The following is an 18516-nucleotide window of genomic DNA, read 5'->3' as shown; positions in this document are numbered from 1 at the left end:
TTAGACAGAGGTTATCACGTGTTCATTAAAAAAAATCACTTGGACAAATTTATTACGGTGTTTTGTACCAAAGTTATCATGTTTGCGGTGTGTAAATCGTCATGCTAGGTACATAGAAGGTACTGCGTGTACCTTTTCAACAATTTTTTCACCCCCATATCATAAAAATTACCATGATGTTCATACACAAGTTATCAGATCTGCATGAGTAAATTATCATACTATTTACACAAAGGTTATACGGGAAATGTTTTCAACAACTCTTTCTCTGAGTCAAAAATTGTCGTGGTGTTTGTACGAGTATTATGCGGTGTGTATCTTACTGTGTTATTTACACATAATTTATCGGGGTATGTTTCAACATCTTTTTTCTCAGAGTCAAAAGTTAGCACGGTGTTTGTTCGTAAGTTATCATGTCTGCGGTGCGTGAATTACCATTATATTTACATAAAAATTAACGGGAATTATTTTCTCAATAAATTTTCAACTAGTCAAAATTACTGCAGCCTTTGTAAGTAAATTAGTATGTCTGCAAGGTCTAAATTACCATGCTATTTACATAGAAATTACCGCGAGTATTCTCTAAAACATTTCCCTATCCAAAATTACCACGGTGTTTGGATGTACATTACCGTGTTATTTGCACATAAGCTATCAAGGGTAATTTGCAATGATTATTATCCTAGTTAAAATTACCAAGGTGTTTGGATGTAAGTTATCAGGTCCGTGAGGCATATATTACCATACTATGTACAAATAAGTTAGCAAGAGTATATTTTCCAACAATTTTTTCGTAGGGCAAAAGTTATCATGGTGTTTGTATGTAAGTTATCGGTTATGAGTTGCTTATACTATCATGATTTTTTTAATTAGTGGGGGTATGTTTGAACAAAAAAAATCCGGGGTCAAAAACTTATCATGGTTTTTGTAGGCAGTTTAACAGGTCCGCAGTGCTTAAAATAATATGCTATGTGCACAAAATTTACCATTGTATGTTTACAATAAATGTTTTTTCATCGAACAAAAAATTATTGTGATATTTCAGACGTAAGTTATCAAATCTATGGTGCTTATATTATCGTGCTATTTACACAAAAATTATCGAAGGTATGTTTTCAATGTTTTTTAGTTGTGACTCAAAATTATTGTGGTGTTTGTGTGTAAGTTATCTAGTCCTTGGTGCTTATATTACCAACTATTTACAGAGAAAATCACCAGGGTTATATTTTTCAGCAAAAATTTAGGGTCAAAATTACTGCGGTGATGGTACCTAAGTTATCAAAATCAGTATAGGGAACATTTTCAAGGAGCAGTTTACTGCGAGTGAGAGAGATACCTACCTGACAAAATATCATTCTTTTCAAAACTACTTTTTTTCTTACCAAAAAAGAAAGGTCCACGAGAATTATAGCAGCAGATAGCAGTACCATGAAGGAGCACGGACGTGTAATTTGCTAACTAGCAGCACGCTAGCTAGCTTGCCAAAAAACTAGCATTCGTTGGAAACAAAATTAAGGCATTCGTTGTACTAAAAAAGAAAAGGCATGTGTTGCCCAGAACCAAAATACTATTGTCTCCTCTGATTTTAGTTGCTACCTGAAGTTCAGCTGGAGCTACCGTGATTGAGTGCAGTCTCGCGGGAGCAGAGCCGCCCAGCACTGCAGCTGCAAGAACACCAATTAGTCTGGGAGACATAGAGCACATGGATCGATCTAGGAATCAGCCGAACCGACGGACGCAAAGAATCAATCGATCGGTTAGCCGAAGAGTAGGTACCTCCTGTTCAGAACAAGTTGAAGCGGCGGGATCCTGGTTGGTGGGCGGCGGCGCGCGTCGCCGGGGCTGGCGGACCCGAGAGAGGGAGGGGCAGCGGCTCGCTGGGGGTCGGAGGGTCGGCGGGATGCAGGTGGTACTGGTGTGGGCTGGCCGGCGCGGCGGGTGGGTGGTTGTCGTAGCGCCGACTATAGGTGGTGGACCTCGCGGCAGCGGCGCGCGCGACCAGGTGTAGGTCGAGACCTCCTCCAGCTCCAGGTCGAGACCTCCCCCAGCTGCAGGTAAGCCGAAGGGATGGGGAGGCAGTGGTTGGTCGGGAGGCGAGCGGGACGTGGTGGGGAGGCGGCGGTTGCCCGGACGGAGCGCGGGGCGGTTCAGGAAGCGGTGGTTGGCTGGATTTCGCGGTTTTGTTGTCGGGACGGGGGCGGCGCGTGTGGCAGGGGGTCGTCGCCGGAAGAGGAGCTGGGCGAGGCCGGGGGCAGCCTAGATGGCAGGGGAGGCGTGACAGCATACCAAAGATAGGCGGCGGGATCGCACGTCGACGCTTGGTGGCGGCAGGCAGTGGCGGCATCGGTTCCGGGCGGATCCAGGGAAAGGAGGCGGCGCGTCGGCCGGATACGGGGACGGGGAAGGGGCAGGGACAGCGCGTGGGTGCCGGTGGTTGGATAGTGCGCTTGGAAAGATGGCGAGCTCTAGCGATTTGGACGGAAGGTGTGGCATTTTTGTAAAAACGGTTCCGGTTGCCACATACATATTTCGATTTATTTATTACTATATTATTTTTTGCGGGGAAGATATTTATTTATATTATTTCATGACTGTTTCTAACATATTTACTTTAGTTTTGTGTATCTAATTAAAAATGAGAGTAATATATAATTAAAAATTACTCATATCTTGATAAAAAAATGTTCATTAAATTTTACAAAGTATTCATGTACTTTTAAGATGGCATGCATCCGATGAAAACCAACGTCTTTGAAATCTGAAACCTTTGCTTGTGAGATGTCGGATCGAATGGAATACTAATTATGGATGGGGTCGCATAACTTCAACCAATTCTTATTTCTTTTCTTCAGGAACTCTCTCTCTCTCTCTTTTATATGTGTGGTTGTGTGCATCTCTCAAAGGGCCATTGACCGAACTTTATTAGATGGGAAAGAAATACAAGCTGGTTACCAGTCTAGGCGCACTAGAACTGAAAACCAGAGGATGCTCTCCTAGAACCGCCATGGATACACGTGAGCCTGAACAAACAAGCATTGTCAAAACTAGTTACACGTGAGCTTGAACAAACAAGCTTGGTCAAAACTAGTCGCCCAGGTGGGAAATGCATCCTGCTGAATGTCTTCACGCACCATATCCAGCACTCTAATTTGGAACTCCATTCCTTCCACAGCCTCCAGTGTGTCAAAATTGAAAGAATAAGAAAGGCGTGGAAGCGTATACCTTCTGGCAGGGACATGTACGTGTTAAATACTCAGAGAAGATTACATCATGCGGCGCAGGTTGTTGCAAGACTTTGCCCCTACTCCAAGCTATACAAGATAAGGCTTGATCTATACTAACAACCTGCACCGGTTACAATATACACACGCCACAATATACGTGACAACATGTCACGTTTCCTACAACTACTAGCCTACACTTTAACATCTTCCTTTAATCTTAACGTGTCAAGGTTTAGATCATGCTTGAAGGCTTGTAGTTTTCTGACTTGAAGAGGCTTGGTGAATCCATCTGCAACTTGATCTCCTGTTGGAATAAACTGAACATCCAATAGTTTTTGTGCAACTCTTTCTTGAACAAAATGACACATGTGTTCTTCCAATCTCTTTGTGTTTTGTCCTTGCATGAAACACATGATTTGCAGAAAGATATGTTGCCCCAAGATTATCACACCACAAACATGACACATGTGTTCTTCCAATCCCTAGTTCATCAAGCAAAGTTTCAATCCACATTACCTCAGCAGTTGCATTTGCCAGAGACTTATATTCTGCTTCAGTGCTAGAACGTGAGACTGTGATCTGTCTCTTTGCATTCCAGGATACAAGATTTGACCTAAGAAAAATTGCAAAACCTCCAGTTGATCTCCTATCATCTAGACACCCGGCCCAATCTGCATCAGAGAATGCACTCACTGCCGTTGAAGGAGACTTGCATATTTTTAAGCCTGTTTCAGCACTGCCTTGAATATATCTTATGATCCTCTTAACAGTTGTCCAATGCAAAGAAGTAGGAGCATGCATAAACTGACAAACTTTATTAACAGCAAATGATATATCTGGTCTTGTCAATGTTAGATACTGCAATGCACCTACTGTGCTTCGGTATTTAGTTCCCTCTTCTGGACTTAACAGTTCTCCTTCATGCAAAGATAGCTTGTCAGTGGTAGACATGGGAGTACTAGAGGGTTTACAGTCTCTCATGCCTACTCGCTTGACTATGTCTCTGGCATATTTTTCCTGAGTTAACATAATACCATCATGACATTTTTTTACTTCAATGCCTAGGAAGTAATGCAACTCTCCTAGATCTTTAAGAGCAAATTCTCCTTTCAGATTTCTTAATAGTGCTGAGGTGGCTTCTTGTGATGAACTAGCAACAATTATATCATCAACATAAATCAACATAAACATGGTCACCTTCCCTTTTTTGAAGAAGAACAAAGACGTGTCTCCTTTAGATGCCTTGAAACCAAGTTGTTGTAGCTTTGTACTCAACTCGTGGTACCAGGCTCTGGGCGCCTGTTTTAGACCATACAAAGCCTTGTCCAGTTTACACACATGATGTGGTTTTGAACGGTACTCATAACCTGGTGGCTGTCTCATATAGACCTCCTCCTCGAGAACGCCGTGTAGGAACGCATTCTGTACATCCAATTGGCGAAGACTCCAACCCCTGAAAACAACAATAGACAAAACAAGTCTGATAGTAGCAGCCTTAACTACAGGGCTAAAGGTATCTTCATAATCAATCCCATAGCGTTGTTTAAAGCCTTCAGTTACTAATCTAGCCTTGTATCTATCTATAGTGCCATCAGGTCTTTTTTAACTTTGTACACCCACTTACAGTCTATGATATTTCTCCCTTGCTTTGAAGGAACTAAGTGCCAAGTTCGGTTTTTCACAAGTGCATCATACTCTGTGTGCATTTTCACTGCTTAGTGCCTCTGTCAAATTTTGAGGTTCACCAGAAGAAGCAAAGTTTGCAAACTTAAAGTTCTTCTCATACCTGACTGTACCGTCCTTGAATTTTGTAGGTTTCAAAATACCTTTCTGAGCACGTGTGGTTATCCGTGGCAACACGTCCTCACCCGTAGAAGATCCTTCTCCTCGTACTGCAGCTGACCGGATCGGGGTGGCTCCCTCTGCCACCGGGCTCGAATCCCGCGTGTGTGGGACCGGCGAAAGCGACCCGCCGGCTCGTCCCGCACCGCTCGTGTGCGCGTCTCAGGCGGTGTACCGCCTGTCCTGCCTCGACAACTGGCGACCAGAGGCGAGGAGGCGCATGCAGGCGAGGGAGCGTCCAACCGCGGGCCCGCCTCGAGGTGAGCGCTTGCGTCCGCGCCGCCCGACCAGGTGGCAGATGGCGAATCTGGAGACGCTGGGGATCCTGGGGCCACCAGAAGATCCACCTGGGATCCCGTGACCGCGTTAGGCAGCGCGCGCCCGATCCCGAGGGTGTATCAGCCTCGTGTCCAGCGCCAGGAGTTCTCTGCTGCTGCTGCATAAAATCACAGGCCGGAGCGCTGTTTTCACTGGCATTTTTTTCACCGCTGTCTCCATGAGGGTTAGGATTATTAAACAGATGATCATTAGCATAATATTCACCCCCTTGATCAGTAGGATTTAATAACTCCGGAGATTGCAAAAGTATTTCTGCACGTAAACGAGCGCCAGCATTAGGATGCAAGGTAGAGAAGGGAAAGATGTTTTCATCAAATACCACGTCTCTGGATATGTAAACACGTCCAGTGGAGATATCAAGACATTTGTATCCTTTTTGAAGATTGCTATAGCCAAGGAAAGCACATTGTTTGGATCAAAATTGGAGTTTATGGTTATTGTATAGCCGAAGATTTGACCAGCAAGCACATCCAAAAATTCTGAGAATGGAATAGTTGGGTTTTTCATGAAGCAATCGTTCAAAAGGTGTCTCAAAATTGATGACATTGCTAGGAGTACGGTTTATCAAGCACGTGGCAGCAATGAAGGCTTCGTCTCAAAACTTCAGAGGCATAGAAGCTTGGGCAAGAAGAGACAAACCAACTTCGACAATATGTCGATGTTTTCTCTCAGCTGAACCGTTTTGTTGGTGAGCGTGAGGACATGAGACGTGATGAGATATACCTATCTTGGTAAAGAAGGAATTTAGCCTAACGTACTCCCCACCCCAATCTATTTGGAGAGCAAGGATTTTACGATCAAATTGTCGTTCCACAAGATTCTGAAAGTCATGAAATTTCTGAAAAACCTCAGACTTATGTTTGATCAAATAGATCCATGTAAATTTACTAAAATCATCGATGAAGCTAACATAATATTGCTTTCTTCCTACTGTTTCAACAGCAGGACCCCACACATCAGAGAACACAAGTTCTAAAGGGAACTTTGATTCACTTATTGAATTTGGATAAGGAAGTTGGTGACTTTTGCCTTTTTGGCAGGCGTCACATACAAATCATTATTGAGATAACTAGAGATAACTAGCACACGGGAGATTATTTTGACTAATGACTTTCTTGACAATAACAGAAGAAGGATGCCCTAGACGTCGATGCCACCTATCTGAAGACAGCTTTGTAGCACTTAGCACTTGCTTGTTGACGTCGGTTCCCGTGTGCCTAACTGGGTAGAGACCTCTTCTACCCCTGCCTCGAAGAAGTACCTTCCTCGTTCCCCGTTCCTTGACAAGAAAAGAATAGGGATGAATTTCAACAAAGGAGTCATTATCAATGGCAAGACGGCTAGCGGAGATTAGGCTTTTGTTTGCTTCGGGTACATGAAGGATATTATTCAGAAAAAGATCACGATCTTTGGTGTGAATGGCTGAATGACCAATGTGTTTAATATCCGTACCTGAACCACTCGCGGTTTGAATCTGCTCGTTGCCTTGGTAGCGGTCTCGCACGGTCAGCTTCTCCAGATCGCCTGTGATATGGTCGGTAGCACCACTGTCAAGGTACCAGTTGGTGTCTACCCCATACTGTGGCGCTGCGAGATTGGCTGACTTCTCTTCTCCTTGGTAGGACTCGTCGTAGCATTTCTAGCACTTCCATGCTGGGTGGCCCATCTTGCCACAGATCTGGCATTGCACCCTGGGCGCGGAGGCATTGTTGTTGTAGTTGCCGCCGCCGCCGTTGCCGCCATGTCCACCGCGACCGCCGCGGCCGCCGCTGCGACCGCCGCGATCACCACCAGCGCCGGCCTGTCTGCGGCCGCGATCACCACCTCCGCCGCCAAACTTGTAGCCTCGAGTGGCAGCATTGGCAGAGGACTGAGACCCTCCACCACGAAGATTCAGCCTCATCTCGAAGCTGAGCAGCTGTAAATACAGCTCGGCCACGCTCACCGGTTCCACCCGAGAGAACATAGCAGAAACCACCGGGTCGAAGTCTTCTTCGAGCCCAGCTAAGATGTGGGAGACGATGTCATCCTCGTCCACCCTCTTCCCGGCTGCGATCAGTTCATCGCAGAGGGACCTGATTTTCCCAACATACTCCGTGATGGAGGAGTTGCCCTTCTGCAAGTTGGCGAGGGCGATGCGGACGTTGGTGGTCTGGGAACGGGTGCGGGATGAAAGCATACCCTCAACCGTATTCCAGAGCTCGGCCGAAGTGTGACATGATGCAACCTGGATGGCTATCTCACGAGGGAGAGTCGTCAGAAGATATGAGAAAACTTGCTGATCTTTCGCGTACCAGGTTTGGAACTCCGGGTTTGCTTCCTTCGCCGTGGTCTTGCCATCAGACGAGGTTACGTCGATCTGCATCGGTGGTGGCGGCCGCTCGACGTCGAGGTACTGCTCCATCTGCGCCCCTCGGATGGCGGAGAGCACAGTTGCGTGCCACAGGGCTTGATTGCCCTTGCCGATTTTCTCTGTGGCGGCGTGAGCAAATGACGAGACATGGAAGGAACTTGATGATGTCACCATGGATGAGTTCGAGGGCAGCTCTGATTACCATGAAAGAAGAAGAAAGACGTGGAAGCGTATACCTTCTGGCAGGGACGCGTACGTGTTAAATACTCAGAGAAGATTACATCATGCGGCGCAGGTTGTTGCAAGACTTTGCCCCTACTCCAAGCTATACAAGATAAGGCTTGATCTATACTAACAACCTGCACCAGTTACAATATACACACGCCACAATATACGTGACAACATGTCACGTTTCCTACAACTACTAGCCTACACTTTAACAAAAATCGCAATGTAGTCAAAGTTGCGACTCATCATCTTGGGCACACCGGCCCTTGCCTGCAGCCAGCTCTCCTTGATGCAGCTAAACCGGTCATCCGGCGTGATGAATTGAGCCCCCAACCAAAACTGTAACATTCTCCAGACCAGGCTATGTCGCCAAGTCGCTGATACAGCCGGCCACTCTCCACATGTGTATATCCTCCAAGATTAGATCTCGAACCTTGTCAGGAGTGCTCGCCACGTTTTGTCGAATATCCTTGCATTTCTTTCCTTCCAGATTCTCCAATGTAGAAGGATGGCAATTTTATCAAAGTTACGCCTCATTTGCTTGGGGATCCCCGCCCTAGCATTCAACCACCAGTCTTCCGTGGTGCTGAAGTTGATATTTGGAATCTGAAAATCAGCTCTTGCCCATGTTCTGAACCTCTCCCAAACCTGAATACTGAAACTGCAGTGCACAAACAAGTGCGAGAAGGTTTCAGGTTCAAAGGAGCACAGGGGGCAGACTTCCTTGGAAGGCCAGTTCCTTCTTTCTAAATTATCAGCCGTTAGACATCTTCTATGAACAGCAAGCCCCATAAAAAACTTGCAGTGCGGCGGCGCTTTGGATTTCCAGATTGGCTTATAACACGCAAACCCAGTGTTCCCTAAGAAGAACATCTGGTATGCACTCTTCACCGAAAACTGTAGGTCATGAGTCAATTTCCAAACTGGCCGATCCCTCATACCCAAGTTTAACAAAGTGTCTTGAACAAGATCCCAGACCCTCAGGTATTGGCCCATGGCTATGAGCGACAAACCTCCAGATATGTCACTGATCCAGGCCCTATCTTGCAAGGCCTCTCTTACCGATTTGTTTTTGTACTTGACAAAGGAGAGCAAAGCCGGAGCCAACTCAGCAAGTGAACGACCATCCGGGAGCCAATTATCCGTCCAGAACCTCGCGGACTCGCCGTCGCCCAAGCTTATGCGACAAGCCGCGGAGAACATGACCTGCACCTCCTTCTCCGTTGCCTCGGGGATCAGTTGCCATGGTCTCTCTTCAGCATCCCAGAGTAACCAAGTCCACTTACATCTTAGAGCGAAGCCGAACCACTTCAGATTAATAATACCGAGCCCTCCCACCTCTAGAGGTAAACAAACTCTAGACCAAGGCATAAGACAATGGCCACCATTGATCTCCTCCTCCCCTTTCCATATAAACCCTCGACATCGCCTGTTAATGATCTTAATGGCCCATGCCGGCATGGGAAGCACAACCATCAGGTGTATAGGCAATGCCATGAGTACCGAGCGGGTTAGAGTCAGGCGGCCCGCAACAGCTAGCATCCTCGGCTTCCACCCCTTCAATTTATCCGAGAACTTGTCAATGAGAGGAAGCAGATCTTGACGTTGCATACTATAAATGGTAAGAGGAAGCCCCAGGTATCGAATAGGGAATTGCTGCCTCCTGCACTGGAAGTGCTCTTCCACCACCGCGGCTACCTCTTCGTCGCAACGGATAGTGGTGATCGTACTCTTTTGCATGTTGATTCTCAAGCCTTAGGCCTCTCCAAGTAGCTTTAGAATAGAGGATATGATTTGAAGGTCTGGGCTAACTGGCCTAAAAAACAATACTGCATCATCTGCAAAGATAGATGCCCTCGGCATCTTCGTGTTGCACCCAATGTCAGAGAGCAACTGATGTTGAACCGCCCATTGCAAGATGCCATGCAGCGTGTCCATGGCTAGGATGAAAAGAGTGGGAGATAAAGAATCTCCTTGCCTAACTCCCTGCCCAAGGCAAACGGTTGACTCAATTCTCCATTAATGAGAACTGACGAAGATGCAGTGTACAGGAGACCACAAATCCATGAGCACCAACGTCTTCCAAAGCCTCTCGTCCTCAACACCTCAAGGAGGAACTCTCATGATAATGTATCAAAGGCTTTGGAGATATCAATTTTCATTAACACCGCTGACTTGCGCTTCTGTTGGAGCCATCTAGCTGTGTTGCGCACGAACTTGAAGTTTTCATGCATGTTGCGCTTGCATATAAAAGCACTCTAAGCCTGAGATATTAGAGCTGGGAGAAAAGGTGCCACCCGAACCGAGAGAACTTTTGCAAAAATCTTGGCAGCCCCATGAATCAAATTGATTGGCCGAAAATTACCCATCTCCAGAGCCTCTGTTTTTTTCGGCAGGAGGGTTATGATGGAGGAGTTGAGATCACCGAAGGAGTAGAAGCGTCCATCGTACATCGCCTTCATAAAGGCCATAAAATCCTTCGCTATGATATCCCAGCAACTCTTGAAGAACAGCCCAGAGAACCCATCCGGCCCCGGAGCTCTATCCGAGGGCATGTTCATAGTAACCTTCTTGACTTCCTCTTCCGTGAATGCACCTTCCAGACAAGCTGCCATCTTTGGAGAAAGCTGCCCCAAGTTCAACTCTTCAAGACATATAGTGTGACATCTGTGTTCCGGAGCACCCATCAAGCTACTGAAGAAGCTTCTAGCCAAATCCAACTTGTCCTCTAGAGCCGTTGCCGTCTGGTTACCCGCTTTGAGATACGGCAACAAGTGTTTTCTACGTGTCCCATTAGCCTTCATGTGGAAGTACTTGGAGTTTGCGTCCCCCTCCTTAAGATCCCGCACTCTCGCGCGTTGCCAAAGACGCACTCTTTCTAGGGAGGCAAAAGCCAAACATTTGCCTTTTAGAAAATCTTTCAGCTTGAGCTCTTCCTCTGACAGAGTCCTGGCCTCTTGTGCCGTATCCAGACGCAAAATGACTTCGCTCGCAATCTGAAACTGAAGATTCAGCCGGCTCATGCTCCTCTGACCCCAACTTCTTAATGCTTTCGCCGTGCACTGCAACTTGATACTAAGAATCTTCATCGGGTCACAACCAAGAATTTCCTGTCCCCATGCCTCCTTAACTACCTCCAAGAATTTCCGTGCACCAGAAGTTTTCAAAGCGAAAGCGGTTAGCCCGCGGCCTAGCGGCAGAACAAGTGAGGAGCAACGGTGAGTGATCTGAAATATTCGAGCTGAGCAATAACAGATCACTAATGGGGTGTATCTCCTCCCAATCGTTGTTGAAAAGCACTCTGTCCAGCCTAGCCATGATAGATTGCTCCTGCTGGTTGCACCAAGTGTATCACCTACCCATCAAAGGCATGTCATAAAACCCGAGCCTGTTTATGGTGTGTCTGAATTTGGAAATAAGCCTCCTATTCCCTCTTCCAGAGCTACGCTCATGCTCAGAGTAGACTAGATTAAAGTCACCCACAACGATCCACGGTAAGTGCACCTGATCACCAAATTGCACCATCTACTCAAGAAACCTTATTTTGTCATTGTCACCTTGAGGCCCATAAACAGAGGACACCAACCATTCTTTGCCGTCATCCAAGGATATAACTTGTGCCGAGAGCATAAACTCATCCTTTTGAACATTGAAGACTCGCAACTTGTCAGATTTCCAGGCCATCAACATGCCACCTCTCGTGCCCTCTGCTGGCAGAAAATCAAACCCATCAAAAGCAGGACCCAAAGTCTCGCAAACAACAGTGGCATCCAACAAAGCCATCTTAGATTCTTGAAAACAAATTAAAGAAACATTGACGGACTGCATGAACAATCTGATCGAGCACCTTCTAGCAGGGTTATTAAGCCCCCTAACATTCCACACTAACACACCTAGAGACATGGCCATAACACAAACTCAACAACCACTGCAACCCCTCACTCACACCTAAGCATCACATGGCTCCACAGCATCAGGAAGGGAGAAAGCACCAAAACCGGGCTGCATTGGTTCGTCAAACTCCACTTCTCCAGGGGCAAAGAGAGCGATCACCGCTTTGACATGATGAGGCACCAGCGGCTTGTCGAACAGCTTGATATATTCATCTAGAGCTTTGCCAGAAACTTGTTCCTCCGCCTGAATAACTCCCATCTATCGAAGCAGGACAGTTTGGGCACGCTGCACCGGCCCCATCTTGTGAGCACCAGCTGCCTTGCACAGCCGAGCACTTCTCCTCGGTGTGAAGTTAGGTGGTAAAGTTCTCTTCCTGTGTGTTGGCGCAGACGCCGAAGGCCTAGGCCCCAGTATGGATGGAGCAGGTGTATGACCCAGACCTTGCCAAAGCATCTCCTCCGCAGTTCTATGCCCGGTCACCACACGCGGGAGGAGCAGATGCTCCCCCAGAGGAACGGCGATAGGTGTGCGCACAGGGCTCTGACTATCATCACGCCGACGCGGAATCTGAATTTGAAGACCATGTCCAGCATGCTGCGGCGAATCAGAATTAGCATCAGCCTGGCATCTACCCTCTTCATTAGTTGTATCTTGACGCCTCGAGTCTCCCTCCTCCCGTTGGTCCTTCTGCACCATCACAGTCGAGGGCATCTCTCAATGCAGAGGCCGGTGGTTATCCTCCTCTTTGAAGAAAAAAACATGTCAAAGCCAATCACCTCAAACGAGAATCCAACATGGCACCCGCCGGGTTCGGGTGCGGGTAATAGTCGCCCAAACCCTCACCCATCTTAATATTTTTCGCCCAAACCCGTATCCGTACTCGTACCCATAGTTTTATATTGCAAAACAAGGTGAAATTAGAATTGATCTGAGTTTCTTTGTTTAGGTGGTGTTGTAGAAATAGCCAATGTCGATGCTACTGTGAAATGTTTTGGTCAGTTCATACGAGTTAGTGTTGTGCTGAAACTCTTGTTGTCCTAATTTGTTTCCCGTGCAAAAAAAAAAACTTGCTTGTGCTTGTGATCCCTGGGAGTATTACGGAACATGCAACTTTTGGCATGTTTTGGTATCAAAATGTAAAGAAGCTAGGGAGTTTCACCATCCCTAGGACCATGCCAATACTTATATTATTTTGTACAGCCATTTCGACATCGATGATTGATGTTCATATACCGCCAACAAATAGCAGTTGTGGCAAGAGGCAACTCTCCAAGGCATGTGACCATTTTTGTAATCATAAGAGATGCTAATGGAAACCTTGTGGAGGTAGGATGCAAATACTGTCACATGGTCGTTCTGTGTAAGACTGCAAATGGGCAGGAATTTTGAGCAGGCATATCAAGAGTGCTGATTGCAGGGCAAGTCACCAACCACAAGGCCATTCCTCTAGAGGTACCATTTACGAACTATCGCAATTCATGCATTTTGACATCCTTGCACCGGTGCACTTTTGGGGCTGCAGTTTTATTAAATGCGAAGTGGAATTGCGGAAATTGATAACCAAATGTCGACATAGTCCCCATTTTGTACTTATCTATGACTCGACAGATCATCTAAATACCCTCTGTTTGTTGGTCAAACTGTCCTCCTTTTGCGACTAACCTACACGCTTTCGTGTGTGCTTGTAATAAAGGTGTTGACAAGGTAATGAATTGCTTCCTTAGATACCCAGTTATGTTATACAAATTTGGGTCTTTTGGTAAATGTTGTACTAAAACTTACATTTTATTCATCGCAAAAAATAAATCACATATTTTATTGATTAGCACCAAACAATTATAAAATGGAGTAATAACCATTGTTGTATGATTATGTATATTGTAGGACATCTATAGTTGATTTGCACAGAAACTGCCACAAATGTTGCTATGATTTTTGCCTTTGGTGCTGGGAGCTCTGTCGTGGACTTAGTCATGTCATTGTTCTTGCAAGGAGCATCGTCCTTGCACAACCTAGGATATAAGGCAAGGAAGATTTGCAATAGAGAAGTAGTCGTGGCAACATTTCATGTCAAAAAAGTCTTCTGACATCGTGGCATCTTGATTGGGCCTTCATAACATGTTTGCCCCCATTATAATGCACGGGCATATTTTCTAGTTATATCTCATGATTGAATACTTCCTTGAAGTATAATGTGATGGTTATATCATGATGATTAAAATTCTATATTTACACATAATTGCATCAATCACTAATATTAGTGTCAAAATCGACGGACGCAGGAACGCGTGCCTTTGACAATCTCTACTATTAAAGGAGGATTTGCAATCGTCGTGATGGTTCGACCAGCAATGCCCCCACATACGCACGATCGAGAAAAAAAAATCTCAACGGGAAACAACCGCGACCCACGCGGATCTGCCATGAGGCCTACCCCTTCTCCATCACCGTTCGACGCTCATCTCAGTCACCGTCGTGCGGCCCTTGTAGGCCGCCCTTGTACAACCTGCTCGCCGCCGCTTCAATGGACTACTCCGACAACGATGCAGGGGAAGCTAGGGCGAGCCTGTGGCCGCCCAGGTCCAATGCGGCGCAGCCGATGGCGTGGTGGTAGACGAGCGTGACCTTGTGGGGCAGGTGTAGCCGTGGAGGAGGGCAAACGGATGGGAAGGAGGCTTCTCGCCGAGAGGGTGGCAGCCAAGGAGGAAGCCGGCAGCTCGCCACCAGGGTACGTCGTCCCCGCCATACCGTCAGGCCCCCGCAACCTGGGTTGACGCCATCCACCGAGAAGCCCATCGTCGCGCTCAAGGTCGGCACCCGAGCAGGCACAACCTCGACCTACACCTCCACCCGATCCTCTCTGCCGCCGTCATCCTACCTTCAGCTAGCTCCCATCCTACACCCTGATCCCCTCCTCATGTGTTGCTCCATTCATTATGACTAGAAGGTAATGAACTAATGACTAATGAGCATGCCATCTCTCCCTCTCTCAATTTCATCTTTGTGCTAACCAGTTTGACTTCGTCCCTAGCAATTCAGATGTTCAGTGGTTGTGGTGTTGTGGATTATTCTTCTTTTACTTCAATGTTGTACTTAAAAACAACTAACCAGTTTGACTTCGTCCCTAGCAATTCAGGTGTTCAGTGGTTGTGGTTGGTACAGTAAATAGACGAGCTCTTCAGTCAATTCAATTCATCACTTGTTTTTCTATAGATTGGACGAGCTAGACTTCATCTGGTTATGAATGTTGGTTAGTTCGGTTCGGTACATTTTGCATCACAACTGTTGTGTTCACGATCTAGGAGGCCCCAACTTCAGAGTTCAAATGGTGCACCTGGGAAGAATAGGCGTGTACACTGAGTCCAAGCAAGTGTTGATCCCAAAGGAAATCACGCATGGCACAACGGAGGTAGGCGGTTCACTGAATTTCCTCTCTTCTTCTGTTTTGTATTCTTTGCCGTTTTCTATTAGTGGAATAGTGAATTATCACTTTCTCATCCTCCTACGTTTCTGATTGACGCTGATGCAAGAAGCTTAGACTTGTGTTCTAAACAAACACTAGAACTGGTGCTTTCCGTTTCACTGCCGAACATGGATGCGAGCACATCTTCATCATGCTTCTTCTCATCATGCATAGTGGTTGTTGGTCTGGTTGCTTCTGTACAGTAGATCAAGTAGGTGACACAAAGTGATACCTTGGAAGTGATATTGATTACTGCCTTGATGTCTTATTTGAATTTGTTGGTGCCTGATTTCTTAATACTTGCCTGAACAATGCTGCAGTTTTTCTTTCTGCTTTTGCTTTGCAAGCTAATTGTTTAATTGCCAATGATTTTTTTCAGTTCATACACGTATAGCAGAGGAGACGGATTTTGGACTATTGTATTTCGGATGCAAATAACATGGAAATGCAGTCTCAAGGATGGAAATAAAAGAGTCTGTGTGGTGTTGTTTTTCTTAAAGAACACGTTTATATTCCCTGTTCTTTTCGTTCAGGTTTACAAGTATTTGGTCTGCTACATAGTGCATGTGTTCACGGGCAAAATTTCAGCTTTATTACTGTCATATTTACCACTTCACGTTAGTGATTCATAGCACGTCATTGTTGAAAGCCTACATAAAAGATCAAATAACCAATATTGTTGACTTAAGTCTCGGTATTATTTCAGTTTTAACTACAGGACAAAAGGGATCTAGGAATATTATGTTGAGTCATTGACTTTGTACAATTTTTATGCGAGGGGTCATTACAGAGAGCAATATTGGTCAGTTATTACCAATTTCTTGCATATCAGTAATTGATATTGACAGTGCTAACATGATAGTATAGTTTAGTTGGTTATTCCTTCAAAGAAAATTTTAATTGGTTAAATTATTTTCTTAGTGCTTCTATTTAGATTCATTTATAGGAATGAAAAAACTGTAATTAGGAAGCCATTGTTTTAATATTGAAGTGCTGATACTGCTCCCTCTAGATTTCAAATAGTACTTTTAGGCTCAAAGTATAGAAAAAATAGGTTTACTAATCTTTTCCTCTAAATAAACTTAGGTTGACTTTGCACACGGTGTAATGAAATTAGGATGAAAGAATACTTTTTTCGTTTGTGTTTTGTATCTATTGCTTATCTGCTCTGCCTCAATTACTCAAGGTTGCGAGGGGATTCTTTTTTACCAGGACATTGTTTTTTAGGAAAGAATTGCAATTGACGCATTTCATATCTACTGCTTATCTGCCCCGCCTCGATGACTCAAGGCTGTGAAGATATATTCTCAAGTGATACTCATATATTGTTTGGCTGGCTCTTTATTATATGAGAGGAATTGAATGATTGAATTATGCATTTGATATTACCAATATACATCTGGTAAATGTTTTTTTTCTTTCGATAGTGCACTACATGTGTCTGCACTAGGGTAAAGAGGGGAAGATGCCTCCCGGGTCGCTCTCAGCGGTTCCGAAGCCCCCCCCCCCCCGCCACCTCCCCCCGCTGCTCCCTGCTCTCGCCATTGTCGGATGAGGTCGTCGGGCTAAGCCCTGTGCGACGGACGGCGGTGGCGGGGTCCTGCCCTCTGGCATGCGAGCTCCCCTCCCCCTTCCACCTCCAGATCCGTTTCTGCCTGAACCCCCGGCCTTCGGCTGCTCCGTCCCGCTGCTGGCCTCCTTCGCGGACTGCGGCGAGGTCGTGCCCTTCTCCGGGGGTCGCTTCCTCTCAGTCGCGCAGCCTAGATCTGTTCGGAGGTTGTTGGGTCGTGACACGCAGGCCAGATCTGGCCTGGGCACGCGGGCCTGCCCCTGGGTTGGGGTGCCGGCGCCTCTCCCGGCGGTGGCTGCTGCGCGGCCTCGTCGTGGGTAGCATCCCTCCCTCGGATCCAAAACTCCCGCATCGGTGCTTGTTGACGGCGCCTCTTGGTGTGGGGTCCCGATTGGCTGCCTTCGTGAGGCCGTCGCCGGTCTCTGGCCTGTTCACATGGATTCAGGTTGGCCTCGTCCAGGGCGTCCCAGCGTGCTGTTGCTTCTTTGGCACCCCGTATCACGGCTGATGGGCTACATTGATGGGCGGCTGACGTGCTCCGAGTGCGAGGAGATGGAGGCACTGCCAGGTGAAAATCTTGAGCGACGATGACGCCTGCGGGCGCCATTTTCCTTCTTGAAGGCGGCGATTTTTGGTATTGTCTCCATCCCCCCATGCTCCCAGATCCCGAGAGAAATCTCAGACCCGGGGTTCCCCGAGTCGGACGGTGTCGACGTCTTTACGTCGTTTCCTCCTTGGAGGCATCATCTTGGATTATTTCTGCTTCGGGTGGACTCGTCTCTAGCAGCTCCATCTTCACCTTAGCTTTGACCCCAGGCTGGCCTTCGTCTTGGTTACTCGGGTGGAGCTTCCCTGGACGTCTTGGGGTGGCCTTGGCGGCACGCTGCCCTTCGACCTCGGTGGCAGTACACCGGGTACTGCGTCCTTCAGTCTCAGTGGCGCGTTGCCTTTCGGCTTCGCCGGCGGCACACCGGTGCCACCGCTCAAACTTGGCTATCCGACGCCCTTCGTTCGCGCCATTGACGATTCTTGGTTTGCTTCTACTTTGGTGTCCCCTTTCCAATAGGGTTGTGTTTCATAGTGGCTCAAGCGACGTTTGCGTGGACATCTTGGGGGTGGCCTCAGCGGCACTCTACCCTTCGACCTCGGCGGCGGTACACCAGTATCATGCCTTTCGGTCTCGGTGGTGTGATTTGTTTCGGCTTCTCCGGCGGCACACCGGTGTCACCGCACGAACTCGGCTATCCGACGCCCTTCGTTCATGCCAGTGATGTTCCCCTGCGAGCTGTTGTTTTGGTGCCTGTCATTTTCTCCCTAGGCCTGTTTGTGGTTCTTTGTCGATGGTGGTACGAGCTGCTTTGCGGGGCTTGCTTTGGAGGTGTCGGCTTCCGGGGGCTTCGGTTTGGTCTTTGTAACCAGCCATCTCTCCCGTTTCTTTCTTTCATTCTTCTTGTGTTGGGCTATCCTCTTAGGTGCCTTCCTCTGTAATTTTCTTTTGCGCCCCGTGTGCGCTTTATGTACTTGTACTGACTGCTAAGTCTCCTTCGAGTTGGAATATAACAATCGGTGGGATTCCCCCCCCCCCCCGGGGGGGTTTCCCCCC

At 47.0% G+C, this 18516-nt stretch overlaps 1 long non-coding RNA gene and 1 pseudogene across 1 annotated transcript; both read right to left on the bottom strand.

Annotated features, from left to right (window-relative positions):
* Window positions 1-1351: 1351 nt before the first annotated feature.
* LOC125510337 lies at window positions 1352-2484 on the bottom strand. The gene is made up of 2 exons (XR_007284551.1): window positions 1777-2484; window positions 1352-1664 (listed from the first exon to the last, which is right to left on the bottom strand). It is a non-coding gene; the product is annotated as an uncharacterized LOC125510337 (long non-coding RNA).
* Window positions 2485-7307: 4823 nt separating this feature from the next.
* On the bottom strand, window positions 7308-7446 carry LOC125511831 (annotated as a pseudogene).
* Between the last annotated feature and the right edge of the window lie 11070 nt (window positions 7447-18516).

This window comes from Triticum urartu, chromosome 5 (genome assembly GCF_003073215.2).
Source record: "Triticum urartu cultivar G1812 chromosome 5, Tu2.1, whole genome shotgun sequence".
Lineage (NCBI taxonomy): Eukaryota > Viridiplantae > Streptophyta > Magnoliopsida > Poales > Poaceae > Triticum > Triticum urartu.
The sequence above is the reverse complement of the archived record's forward strand: the minus strand, read 5'-3'. Positions and strand labels throughout refer to the sequence as shown.